The 13,748-nt window shown below is 37.5% G+C and overlaps 1 long non-coding RNA gene across 1 annotated transcript in view; it reads left to right on the plus strand.

Annotated features, from left to right (window-relative positions):
• LOC133092588 (uncharacterized) overlaps positions 1-13,748 on the plus strand; it is a 44,137-nt gene that overhangs the window by 10,535 nt on the left and 19,854 nt on the right. Inside the window, exon 3 of the long non-coding RNA XR_009701080.1 lies at positions 1,404-1,531. This is a non-coding gene — a long non-coding RNA (uncharacterized LOC133092588). The remainder of the gene's footprint in view (positions 1-1,403; positions 1,532-13,748) is intronic.

A 13,748-nucleotide genomic window follows, 5' to 3' on the forward strand; every position in this document is an offset into this window, starting at 1 on the left:
TGTTCACATGTTCACATGCCTTTGTAAAATTTGCCAAAGTAAAATACTTGAACTGAATTTGGTTAAGATTGTTGTCTTTTTTCACTCCGACTTCCCCTCCAAGTGGTGGTAGAGCATTATTGAAATCCAGCTAAAGGGAAGATGAGTTGGGGATTTGTTCAGCTTGGTTTTGGTGGAATATATTTATGTGGTTCTCAGTCGCATTCATGTCAAGTTATTGCCAGCTGCGCCAGCACAGGAATGAACAGCTCCCAGGCACACTGCCCCCATGTGTTGTGCCGATATGCCTGGTGTGGAAACACTGAAGGGCATGGTCAGAGGTCTTACCATAACACCAACCCATTTTAGGGTGCTGACACTGTAAGTATTTGGTAGTAAAGGAGAAACATAGGTTGACATGTACAGCACCACAAATTAGTCTGTGGAAACTTTTTCAGTAGCTAAATATAAAAATTGCCAGCGAAGAATTAGTTTCTTATTGATGCCTAGTCAAATGTGAAGCTTTCCCCTTTCAGGAACATGCTAGATGATGCAGCACATATAATTATAAATGCACCATGCTTTTTTTGGCTACCATGAAAAATAGAATTTATCAGAATTCCTATGTTTCTGGGCACAAACCTGCAACCACGTTACAGTGCAAGTCAATTATCGATAATAAACCATGTGGTGTGCAAGCCAATTATCAATAATAAAAACTAGTATTAATTAACTATGCTAGAGGTTAATGGAAAAAAATATTACAAAGTTATTGTCATATAACTTTGTCTTTGAGGAAATCAAAGAGAATTCAACTAAATAATGTAGGGAAAAACAGGTGTATCAAACAGTTAATAAAAATATTGTTATTTATCTGGATTTTGAGATGTTTGTAGTAGTTATCAGGTAATTTGTGGGGGGGGGTTTCATAGATAAAACTAACACTTTTTTATTTTTGTAATTTAGTTGTCTCTCTTTTGATCTTTTCATTTTTCATCAATCTTTCCACCCTCTCTCTAACTGCATAGCTTCGCAAGATAAATTAAAATGTCTGCTTTGCCCTTAGGATTCTGGAAGGTAATAATATTTAAAGTAGATACATTTCCATTTACAATGACAAAATATCTATAAAGTACTATTAAACATGCCTAATAAATAAAATAAATAATGCTGATGGGGTTCTTGAGTGAAGCCTTATATTGAAGCCAAATTTTAGATAACGAGTAGTGATTTCTTAAGTTGGGAATCACTTTTAACCTATGAAAAAAAAATTTAATTCAAATCACTGCATTTGTTGCACCAAGGTGATCTTTTTGAGACTAAACCACATTGTGCTGTCAACCTGTTGCAGGTTTGCTATCTACCCTGCCTTTAAAAACCTGCTTTAATGCATTTATTTAATAAATGTTTATTATTTATTTCAGGCACTGTTCTAGGCATGATGGATATGGAAATTAACAAGTCAGATGAGATGCATACCCTCTAGACACTCATGTTCCAGTAAGAAGGACAGACGATAAAGACAAATAACCCTGTGCTTCGTCAGAAGGTGGTAAGTGCAACGAAGAAAAATAAAGCTGTAGGGGTAGGGTAGGGAGGTTGGCTACTTCAGGGGAAGCTTTTTGTCTTGAGGAGGTGATATTTGAGCAGAGATCTATTCTGTGCTGTTGCAGTAGTGGTGGTTTTCACTGTTTGTTTATTTATTTATTTGTTTATTTTGGCTGTGTTGGGTCTTCGTTGCTGCACGTGGGCTTTCTCTAGTTGTGGCGAGCGGGGGCTACTCTTCGTTGCGGTGCACAGGCTTCTCATTGAGGTGTCTTCTCCTGTTGCGGAGCACGGGCTCTAGGCACGCAGGCTTCAGTAGTTGTGGTGCATGGGCTCAGTAGTTGCGGCTCGCGGGCTCTAGAGCACAGGCTCAGTAGTTGTGGCGCACGGGCTTAGTTGTTCCGCGGCATGTGGGATCTTCCCGGACCAGGGCTCAAACCCGCATCCCCTGTGTTGGCAGGCGGATTCTTAACCACTGCGCAACCAGGGAAGTCCCTCACTGATTTATTTAAATCATAAAAATATTTGACCAAGCAAGATACTGTAAGTATACCTTTTTTCATAGGCAGCACAGGTCGGGGGAGAGGCAGGAGCTTGACGTGGATTCAAACCCCAGCTCTGCCACTATTTTCTACACAGCCTTGGGTGCATGGTTTATCTTCTCTGAACCTTGATATTTCCTCTTTTGAAGTTTCTCTGAGAAATAAATGAGATTTTTTTTTTCCATGCCACATGGCATGCAAGACCTTAGTTCCCAGGGATCGAACCTATGCTCCCTGCAGTGGAAGCGTGGAGCCTTAACCACTGGACCACCAGGGAAGTCCCAAAATGAGATGTTTTTAAACACTTGTTTTTCAAACAAATTTTAAACAAGTGCCTGGCACATAGTAACTGCTTAAAAATCTTTCCTTTAACCCCTCCCTTTGCTCTCTAAGATGGTCCTTTCTGGATGGCAACGCAGATGCCTTAGCTGAGAGCTTTTGGAAGGAAAAAGCTTTTCATTGTAGGTCAGTGCAATGGACTTCCCACAAAAGTAAGGAATTTCCTACAAAATTGCTAATTATTTGCAGAACAGGCAGCAACAACTGAGCAAAGAGAGAATAAAAGGGCCACCACTGAGTATGAGAGCAGATGTTCAGCTGACCAGATTTCATTACTCCTTATAACTCTTTGGAATCAAGACAGGCCTGGGTTTGTGTCCCACTTCTGCCACCCTGGTTACCATGGCTTTCTAAGCCTCAGGTTCCTCGTATTTGGAAAAGAAAAGGCTGTTTTGAAGAACTGTGATGTACATTGATGCTCAACTCTGTGCGGGAATACAGGAGGCTCTCGCTTTGTATTTGTTATTATTGTTATTAGTAGTGGTCTATCAATTTTTGACTCAGGATGCTTTCCCATTCACTCTCTTACCATGAAGTACAGTAGTAGAAATAGCATCATATCCTTTACCAGAACTGTGAAATAAGGCCCTGAGAGAGCATGGTTTCATCCATAGTTTCATCCAGGACTGGGACTGAATTTCAGTCTGAATTTCCCAGCATCTAGAACAGCATCTGCAACCAACTAGGGGCTCAAAAATATTTGCCGATGGGTTGACTGTACTGTCTCCCAGTTTTCCCACTGAGCTTCACCTCTGGATATAATAGAATTGCTGAACCACATAGGGATTTGGGAGATTCTTTTTCTGTCCTTCAAGTAGGGGAACCCCTTTGCCTTCCAAGATGGCCAGTGAACCAATTTCTGCAGGCCCAGGATTTTAAGTTTTCCGAAGGTAATTGTCGCTCCTTAATAAATACACATGGAATGAAATTGCATAGAATCAAATTGAATTAAATGGAAACACAGTAAATGCAAATTTAAACTAACATATTAAACCTGGTTTGGACTTTATTTCCAGATTTCAACTTTCATTTACCATCATGTAGAGTGACAAGGAACTATACTTTGTCCATCTTTGATAACTTTCTCTTTGAAATCTTGAAGTGGTTATAAACATTAAGTCCCACCAAGTGTCATTTTCTAAATTCTCTGAGGAGAGGGGAAAGAGGCAGCCAGGTGAAGCAAATTGCCTGAGGTCACACTGGAATCAGTGAGAGAGCAAACCAGACTCAGAGCCTTCTTACCCAATCAGTGGTGAAAAGGGAAAGTTATCTGGAGGTACTTAGGCCATTGCCCTGACAACATATTCAGGGGATTTTCCTGCATTTTGTTTTCCAGGACTTTGGCAAATCTGGCCTTAAGTATCTCTGGGGGTAGCATTTCCTTCCACTTTCCATCTTTCCAACTTGGGTAATTATGCCAGCCTCCAAGAGCTTCAACTGCCAGGAGAAGTTTGTCTATCATTTAAAGTATAACTTCCAGATCTCTTTTCATATTTCTATTCTTCCCATTACTATCTTTTTCTTCCTTTTTAGTGCTGATAGTAGTAACGTTTAGGATTATTGGGAATAGAGCTATCATATGTGAAAAACTTCTTCTCTGAAAGAATTTTAAATGTCTTTGAAAAAAATCTTTCTTTACATCTTTAATTAAAAGGTAGGTTTTTAAAAAATCAAAACATTGAGGTAATGTTTGAGCAAGACATCTATTCTGCCAGATAGCTATAGAATTTCAGCAAAATGTAAGAAAAGTTTTTTGAAAGGCATACATAAACAGGCATGAAAATTTGCACAGATTGACGATTTTAAAATGTAATGTTATGTTGTCACTATAGGAAAATTTAATGCACACGTGAGATACTTCAGACACATTGTTTCTGATGTATCCCATTTGTAAATTCATTTTAAAAATTAAAGAATCACCCGAATTTAGATAATCAGTTTGAAAAGCTGTAAAATCTAGACCAAGTGTATTATATTTTTGGAGGAATAAAATGTTTTAACAAGTGCAGGCAATTAAAGCAAGTGTATATATATATATATACTTGTGTATATATACATTCTATGTGTATATGTGTGTGTGTGTATATGTATATATGTATATATATATATATGTGTATATATATATATATATATATATATATATGAAATCCAACAGAGCCATTGCACAGAAATATCAAGGAAGATTGTCTCTTACTCCATTTTTCATTAGGTAAGTAGTTTTTTAAGTCAGAGAAAGAAGAGGAATAGATTGGGTTGCTCTAACTTTTATTCCTATGAGGTACACACTCAAAGTTAAACATGACAGAACCTGACTTGGAGGGAAATTTTCACTCAAAAAAAAAAAAAATCAGATAATGATCATTATCATTAAAACTGATTTCACTTCACGCTTTTCAAATCAATTTTATTCTGCCTTAGCAATAAATGAAATCCAGATGTTAGAGTGATGCGAGATACTTTGTTTTAAGCCCAGTAAAGCAGAGCCATGATTTCTAGTTAGTATAACCATTCATTTGAAAAACAAACGCTTTAGTCTCCTTACAAAATTGTTTTGGTTAAGGAAACCCTGGGATGTAAATCATTAAGGATTACCAGTACCCTCAGGAGACAAGCAAATAAATAACAGATACTACCCAGGTACAGTGGCAACTCAAAATCACAAAATAACACAGTTTCAGGGTTTCAAGTAACTTTTGTTCAAAGACTGATAAGATTTATAGTATGGTAAACATGCTTTTGCCACAGAATCAATGGAAAGACAAATACATACACATTAATATCCAAGATGCAAAATGAGTTCAAGATAACGTCTGACTAATGATGTTCATCATTAAAGATTAGCAGAACAAATCATTAATTAGAATTATAAGATTTTTAAGTGGAAGCATACAGGCAACTGTATTTGGTAGACAGCATACACAAATATTATTTTAGTCCAAGGACAACTCATCTCAACAACTTTGAACTAGTAAATAATTTCCTTCCTTTGGTGTATGAGAACATTTGTGACATATGATTATACTAATTACCTCTACCTCGTTTTTGCTTGTGAAAGAAGGGGGAGGAAAATGTAACTATTTCAAGGGTTATCTGCTTTTGAAAGAATTAAATAGAAAGCATTCTTATTATCAAATAATACATTATCAAACATATATATCAAATATAAATTATTACATTCTTCAGATGAATTTCAAAGAGGACACATGTAATGTAAACATGTGTAGTGTAAAAAGATACATGAGGAACTGTATTAACAGAAAGATGAAGTAAATGACCATCTTTAATAAATATACTTTTTTTAATCTGTAGGAATGACTCATTTGTACCGATGCATTTATTCACTTTGTCCTAGTCTCCTTGTGAAAAATAATACATTTTTTTGCAACATAGGTAGTGAAAGGGGAAGTCTGTGACTGAACAAAAACGGAACTAATAGGTACAGCCAGGAATTGGGTCTATACTCTTAAAATTATACTCTTTGGCCTTAGTCTTTAACCAACAATGCCATTTGACTTAAATAATACAGAACAATGCAAATACAGCACCATCTTTCATTGCCTTTAGTCACTTGAAAGAAAATGACTGAATTCAGTTTATGGTTTTAGATAAATCTAAGAAAATTTAAACCTGCAGTGATTCTCAGCCAAGGGTAATTTTGCTTCTAAGGGGCAGTTGACAATGTTGGGGAACACTTTTGATTGTCATGATGTGGGTGAGGAGATGGTGTGCTACTGGCATCTAGTGAGTAGAGGCCAGGATGCAGCTAAACACCCTACAATGCACAGGACAGCCCTCCGTCCCCAGCGAAAAATTATCCGGCCCAAAATGTCTATAGTACCTCAGCTGTAAAACCCTGGACTACAGAAATTGGAGGCTTAGAATCTTACACACACACACACACACACAGACACACACACACACACACACACCAGAGTGTATATAATTCTTATTCCTGGTTTGGTTCAGACATTTTCTAGGAATCATTTTGTTAGATTCTTTCAATCTCAGGTATGGAATTTTCCTGCCCCCATTAAATTCCACGCATGAAGTGTTCTGAATCATCTTCATTCCCTCAGGTCCCCATCCCAGCACAGCCATATTCATCCTCAGAAAAGCACCTCATCAATTACCTTAATGATTTAGTTAAAATCATCCTACAAATGCTGTGTCTACTTCCTTCCTTTCCACATATTTTTTTCTATAACTTCACTCATTCTTTTCCATCTTTAAGAAAGTATTTCCTCTTTATCAAGGAAATGCCTTATCAGTTCTCCTTCCCCCCTCCCCCTCAAAATCACGTTTTCTTAACCCTGCTATCTTTTTAGGTTATTCCCTATTCCTCTCCTTCCTTTTGCAGCCAAAATTATTGAAAGAGTAGTCAACATGACTGTGTCCACTTTATTATAATCTAACATCTGTTTCAATGACTCTCTGCAAATGCCTTCTTAGCCAAATCTCAACTGTAAAACCAATGGTCTTCCTTTAGCCATAATACTTAACTGTTAAAAATCTCCTGTGTCCTCCTCTGATACTTACTAACCTGATTCTCCTTCTATCATCATTTTTTTGGTCCCTCCACTATCCCACCCACTACATATATCCCACAAGGATCTGTGTGCAGTATGGCAGTTATCATACTGTGCCTCTCAACTCCAAATCCACCCTTCTACATCGGCTCTATGATGCTCAAGCTGGGACTCAGACTGTTTCTGCTTTGCCAACGGCTCCTCATAACGTCTGCCAATAGAGGGCGCTGGACAGAGACTGCAAGGCCAGAGCAGAGAGAAGGGACTTGCTCCCACCCGATTGTTTCCAGTTCCTATAGCAGTTTCTTCCAATAGCTGACCTTGATCCCACTCTGTGGCTATTCTGACACTTTGCAGAACCAGTCTCATGATACCGCCCCCAGCCGAGCAGCAACCCCTCCTCAGAGGGCTGGCCCAGGCCCACGGGTCCCCTTTCAAACTTCCATGTTTTAATAAATTCCAACTTCTTCCTTTTATTCCCCCCAAACCTATGAAGGGTATTGGGGGAGAGCTGCTTCTTGCAGTTGCCACCTCCATGACGATTTGGTGTTCTTACTTGCCTTTTCAGTTATTTAATAATAGAGCCAGTAATACATAGAATAGCCATACTTATGGCTATCATCTTATTTATTCAACAGGAGAGTAACGTAACTTTCTTTTATCTTAGAACATTTTGAGTTTACTTTTCCCCTAACTGACATGAATGGTATATGGGATTTTGGTATTCATTTAGTGTACTGACATTAATTACGAGGAAAGATCTGGCCTCCAAAGCTTAACTCACAGCCAAGTTCTCCCTTCCATCATGCCTCCAAATAAGGCTTCCATTCCATCCCATTGTTATGGGATGCCAGTGGTTATGGTGGGGTGGAGGGGGGAACTAAAACTGGAAGAAGTTTGAAAGGTTGAATGAGGGAGGGGGTTTCAGTGACTTATACATAAACCTTGATGAAATGAGTACTTTTGGGCTAAACTAAGGACATCCATAACCTTTGCCTCATGATATGGTAGGCATTATGAGTTAATAAAATTGAAGCTTCACTCATTCAGGCTTATTTATTTATTTATTTATTTATTTATTTATTTAGTATTTGTTTATTTATTTATTTATGGCTGTGTTGGGTCTTCGTTTCTGTGTGAAGGCTTTCTCTAGTTGTGGCAAGCGGGGGCCACTCTTCATCGCGGTGCGCGGGCCTCTCACTATCGCGGCCTCTCTTGTTGCGGAGCACAGGCTCCAGACACGCAGGCTCAGTAATTGTGGCTCACAGGCCCAGCTGCTCCAAGGCACGTGGGATCTTCCCAGACCAGGGCTCGAACCCGTGTCCCCTGCATTGGCAGGCAGATTCTCAACCACTGCGCCACCAGGGAAGCCCCTGGGCTTATTTATTTTTATATTATCCCATGACCCCCAGGAATCATGATTATTCAAAGAAAGCTTCTAGGTGTGCTAACATCATAGGGGAATGTGCTCTATCTTGAGTTAGGAGGCCATTGAGAAGGAGTCAAGACTGGAAGGCGCTGAAACAGGTACCCTAACACTGACTTACACTTTTCATTTTGCATCTTCAGGCCTATGGAGGGAAGGCAGGCCTTTACAAAGAAAGGGATCTTTGGGCCTAGAAACAGGAAAGTTAGGAACACATGAAATCTGCTCTCAACATAAAGAGCAGATAGGAATCCTCAGAGTTTCTAGGGCTTCTAGCCATAGGGGGAAACTGTGAGGGAACAAAAGGCATTAAAATGTTATAAGGGTGAGGGAAGGCGTTATATGGGAAATCTCTGTACCTTCCTCTCAATTTTGCTGCGAACTTAAAACTGCTTAAAAAATAAAGTCTTTCCCAAAAATGTTATAAGTTTTTTTAAATTTTGTAATTTTCTTTGATCATTTTTATCAAGATTCTATCCCACAATGAATAACAGTAAAATTCTGAAATGGGAAGCAATCTACTATGCTTGATTTCAGGACAGCAAGGAAGTGGGAGCTGGAGAGACTATATATATCCTTCTCATTATGTAGCTAGAATTATCAAAAGGCCAGCAAGCACCAGAGAAGAGGCTAACACTGTTAAAAAGGATGGTGAAGAAGGCTACAGCCCATGGGCCTGTGCAGCAGGGAAGAAATGAAAGCAAGGAAAGCCAGCCTGACCCTGAGGATTTAATGGTCAGGAAGCCCTGTGGTTTTCAATTATGTGGAGGTACAAATTCTAAGGAAAGCAAGAGAAATGTAAGCTAAATAAGAAATCACCACCACTTCTTGATTCTTGCAATTTTATTGAATCACTGTTTCTCCCCAAATTACTTTTATAAGTCAAGGTAGCCAAAAACCCACGCAAAAAGCCACTCACTGGGCTTCCCTGGTGGCGCAGTGGTTGAGAATCTGCCTGCCAATTCAGGGGACACGGGTTCGAGCCCTGGTCTGGGAGGATCCCACATGCTGCAGAGCAAGTGGGCCTGTGAGCCACAATTACTGAGCCTGCGCGTCTGGAGCCTGTGCTCCGCAACAAGAAAGGCCGTGACAGTGAGAGGCCCGCGCACCGCGATGAAAAGTGGCCCCCACTCGCCGCATCTAGAGAAAGCCCACGCACAGAAACGAAGACCCAACACAGCCAAAAATATATAAATAAAATAAATAAAAATTAAAAAAAAATTATCAGATCTTTCTTTAAAAAAAAAAAGCCACTCACTTTACTTATAATAAATAAAAATACTCTAAAGTTATCTTAGTTATGATATAATGATCAGTGTTATTCAAATAAGTGGTTCTAGAAAAATCTGTTAGTATGAAAGCATTCTACTCAACTGGAAATTAAAGACAAGCTTAAACTTTACACTGAAATTCAGTGATTTTCTTTTAACTAATTTTCATGTTATGTTGATCTGTGAAGAAATTTAAAATTTTAGCGATTTCACAGATTAGTTAAAATATTTGATTAAAAAAAAATCTATCCTGTTTCAGTGAACCATATGCTCTGTGTAGTTCTTTACTGAAAAATCCAGAACTTTCTCCATCAAAAGCTTTCTACTGTCAAATGCCATCCAATCTGCTATTAACTTACCATGTCTTGGCTGGCCTTGGAGTTATCATTTATTTATTTATTATATAATATGCACACCTATCACAATTTATCATGCCCTCAGCTTAATAAGGTTACTATTTATGAAGTTTCCTGGGGAATTGGGTTGCTCTGTATGGCTGTTACTTTTGCACTACTAATAATTCCTTGAAATGAAGAATTTTCTCACATTTGGTGTTTCTTTTGCACTGCTTTGGTAAATTACCCAGTGCCTTTAATGTAGAAACTCAAAGAAGAAATGCTTGTCTGTATTTTGTCCCTTTAATGTTTGGAAAAGGATGGGGGATAACATGTTCTACAAAGATTGCCCCAAGTTTAATATAATAATATAAATTGCTTAATTATATGTTTATTAATTTATTTTGAAGCCAAGATTTTTTTAATTATAAAAATAAAAGCCTATATTTCTCGTTTATAGCTATAAAGAATAAATTTGTTGAATAAAGAATTTTTATAGATTGTTTTTAAAAACAAAGCAAATTCATATCCTTTATTTAAAACCCCACATAGAATAAAAATAAAAGAAGGATGTCCATTATTTCTATGTAATTGAAGACTCTATTCATCCTCTTCTTCACACTAAGAATAGAACAAGAGGAAACTGTTTTTTAGTATATATGCATTTGAAATTCTCAGTGATCTGGAGTGATTTCTATTCATCTTGATATAAAGAGTGGCTTAGTATGAAGCTTTGCTAATGAGGAGGACTTGATTGTCCTGTGGTAGGTTTTACAATCCTCCCTGATAAACCTATAGGCATCTCAGAACCAGATATTTGCTAACTCCAAGGAACTAGAAGATACAAGGCTACTCACTTCAAAAAATATTTATCGAGAGCCGTCAATGTGTTCAACCCCATTATGTGATCCAATAAATAAATCATTCATTTCACAGGACATTTGTTGAGTTCCTACGATGTGCCTTGTACAAAGTGCTAAGTGCTGGGAATAAAGGTGGGTAACATATAGTCCCTACCCACAAAGAACTCACTAGCTAGTTGTGGGACCAGGTATAAATGCAAATTACAATATACTGTATGATATGTGCGAAATGAAGGTAGATTCTCTACTTTTTGGTATCTCAGTGGTGAATAAAAGAATTATGCTGGGGGTGGTGATGAAAGGAGTGCTTATGGAACACTGCCAAAAGAAGAAATGATATTTGAGGTGGAGTTTGTAGACAGAAGAAGAGAGAGAGAGAAGAGAAAGAGAAGTAGAAGTAGGCAAGGAGATAGGTAAGGAGGGAAGCAGGGAGGAAGAGAAGGAAAAGAGGAGGGAGGGAGGAAAGCTGAAGGATAATGCAGATGCACAGAGACACTAACAAGGACATGGAGACATAAGTAAGCATGTAAGTTTAAGAACTACTGCAAACAAAACAAAACAAACCCCCCCAGAAACCTCAATTAAATAGTCACGAGACTAGAAGAGGGAGCTCTCATGCCCTGTGACAATAGCAGAGCCCAACAGGAAGAAGACAGACTCCTTTCCTGGCAAGGGCTCAGCCAATGAAAAGCCACTGCACTCTTTGTTTCCTGTAGCCTGCCCAACTTCCTTTTCCCCTCTATAAAAGTGTTCTTCCCTTGCCCTGTGGGAACTTGCACGTAGCTCACCATGGTTGCAGACCCTATGTGACAGTTCTCTGCTGATCCTGAGTAAACCCATCTTTGCTGGAGAAATGTCTGGCAGTCTGTTTGTTTTGGGTCAATACTACTAATGGAGAGGTGTGGCTAGAGAATAAAGGCTGGGGCGGGGGCAGTGTTGGAATGCTAGAGCTGTTGCTGGAAGCCTTGACTGTAGTATATAAAGGACCTCGGTGCTATGGTAGACTTTGGACTTTATCTTAAAAGCAGTGAAGAGCTAACAAACATTCTTAAGCAAATAAATGAGAAATTGAGGGGGGTTTTGGTGGTTATTTTGGTTTGTTATATTTTGGATGTTGCTGTTTAGATGTGTGTTTTAGAAGGTTACTTTGGGAGTAGCGTGCGAGGTAGAATGTATGTCCTGATGCCTCTGCTACTAATAACAATTAGCCAGGTCTTGACAAAGAGCTGTGAGAGATGAGGGGATCTAAACTACATCAGTGACAGTAGCAATGGAAAATTGTTATCAGCTCTTGCCTGAAGTGATACAGTGTGGTGACAGGGTCTGGAAACAAACAACTTAGATTGGAAACGTGGATTTCCAGTTATTAATGGCATAAACTTTGGCAGGTTACTTAACCTCTCTATAACTCAGGGGTTTTTTTGTTTTAATCTGTAAAAGATTAATAAAAATAATATCTACCTCATAAGGTTGTTAGGAAGATTAAATGAGTTAACATATTAAAAGCACTTAGAATAAATAGTACCTGACGTAGTGATTGTAATATGTGCTAGTGATTATTAATATTATCTATTCAGAGGAGAAGTAAATCTCATATTTTTGGAATGAAGGAAGAAGAGACCATTTAATTTGGAATGTAGGGAAGAGGAAAATACCAAAAGGCAAAGACTGCTGGAGTTCAGAGGTTACTCCAGTTGCGGGTAATAGCAAGAGCTAAGGCTCAGATCAGGGAAAGGATAGGAGATGTTGAGGTTTCAGGAAAAGGTTTAAAGGGTCATGCTTCAACAGGAAATAATTTCTTCAACAGGCAAAAAAAAAATCTGAGAGCCTAAGGGCAAGGAAGACTCAACCTTGCCTATTAATAGGGGACCATAAAAATTTATCATCAAATTGTGACACTTTTGAAAGAGAAAAAAATAGTAAAAATGATAAAAATTAAATCATTTATATTTATTTTTGAAATATTTATTGTCCAAAAATTGTTTTATTCAAAATTATTTAAAAATATAAGTCTTTCTGGGAAAAAACTACATACATTAAAGGAAATTTTTTAAATTTTAAAAATTAAAAATTTTTAATCTGAACATTTAAAGATGGCTTAAGTGTAATAATTACAAGAACAGAAAATTACAGGTAAATATCTGTCATGAGCACAGATGCAAAAGTCCTGTGTAAGATATGAGCAAATCTAATAAAGGACATATAAAAAGGGTAGTACATCAAGACCAAACAGAGTTTACTCCAGAAATGCAAGATTGATTTAACATTTAAAACTCAGTGTAACTCATTACATTAACAGAATAAAGGAAAAGAACATATAGTTATCTCAATAGATGCAGAAAAAGTATGATCAAGGAAAAACAAAACAAAACAAAACAAAAAACCCAAACCTCTTAGCAAACTGGAAATGTAAGGGAACTGTCTTATTTCAGCAAGAATATCTTTTGTAAAAATTGACAACTACATTTTACTTAATGGTTAATTTTAAACATTTGCCTCTTGAGTTAGGATTAAGATAAATATGACCACTATAACAACTTCTATTCTACATTGTACTGGAGGTACTAGTCAATGCTATAAGGCAAGACAAATAAAAGAAACAAAAGATATAACAAAAAGTAAAAAGTACTTTTTTAGGGAAAAAAGTAAAGTTGTCATTTGCAGATGACATGATTATGTATGTATGTATGTAAAAAGTCTAAAAGAATGTACTATTAGAATTAGTAAACACAGCTACTGGAAACAATATCAATATCCAAAACTCAATTGTATTCTATATACTAGGAACAATTAGAAAATGAAAATAAATTTTAAATAGCATTTTAAATGGCACTGAAAAATAAAACTCCTAAGAATAAATCTAAAAAATGATGTGCAAAACCTCTGTGCTGAAAAGTACAGAACATTGCTAATGTGATTATA

Source organism: Eubalaena glacialis, chromosome 5 (genome assembly GCF_028564815.1).
Source record: "Eubalaena glacialis isolate mEubGla1 chromosome 5, mEubGla1.1.hap2.+ XY, whole genome shotgun sequence".
In the NCBI taxonomy this organism is placed as follows: Eukaryota; Metazoa; Chordata; class Mammalia; order Artiodactyla; family Balaenidae; genus Eubalaena; species Eubalaena glacialis.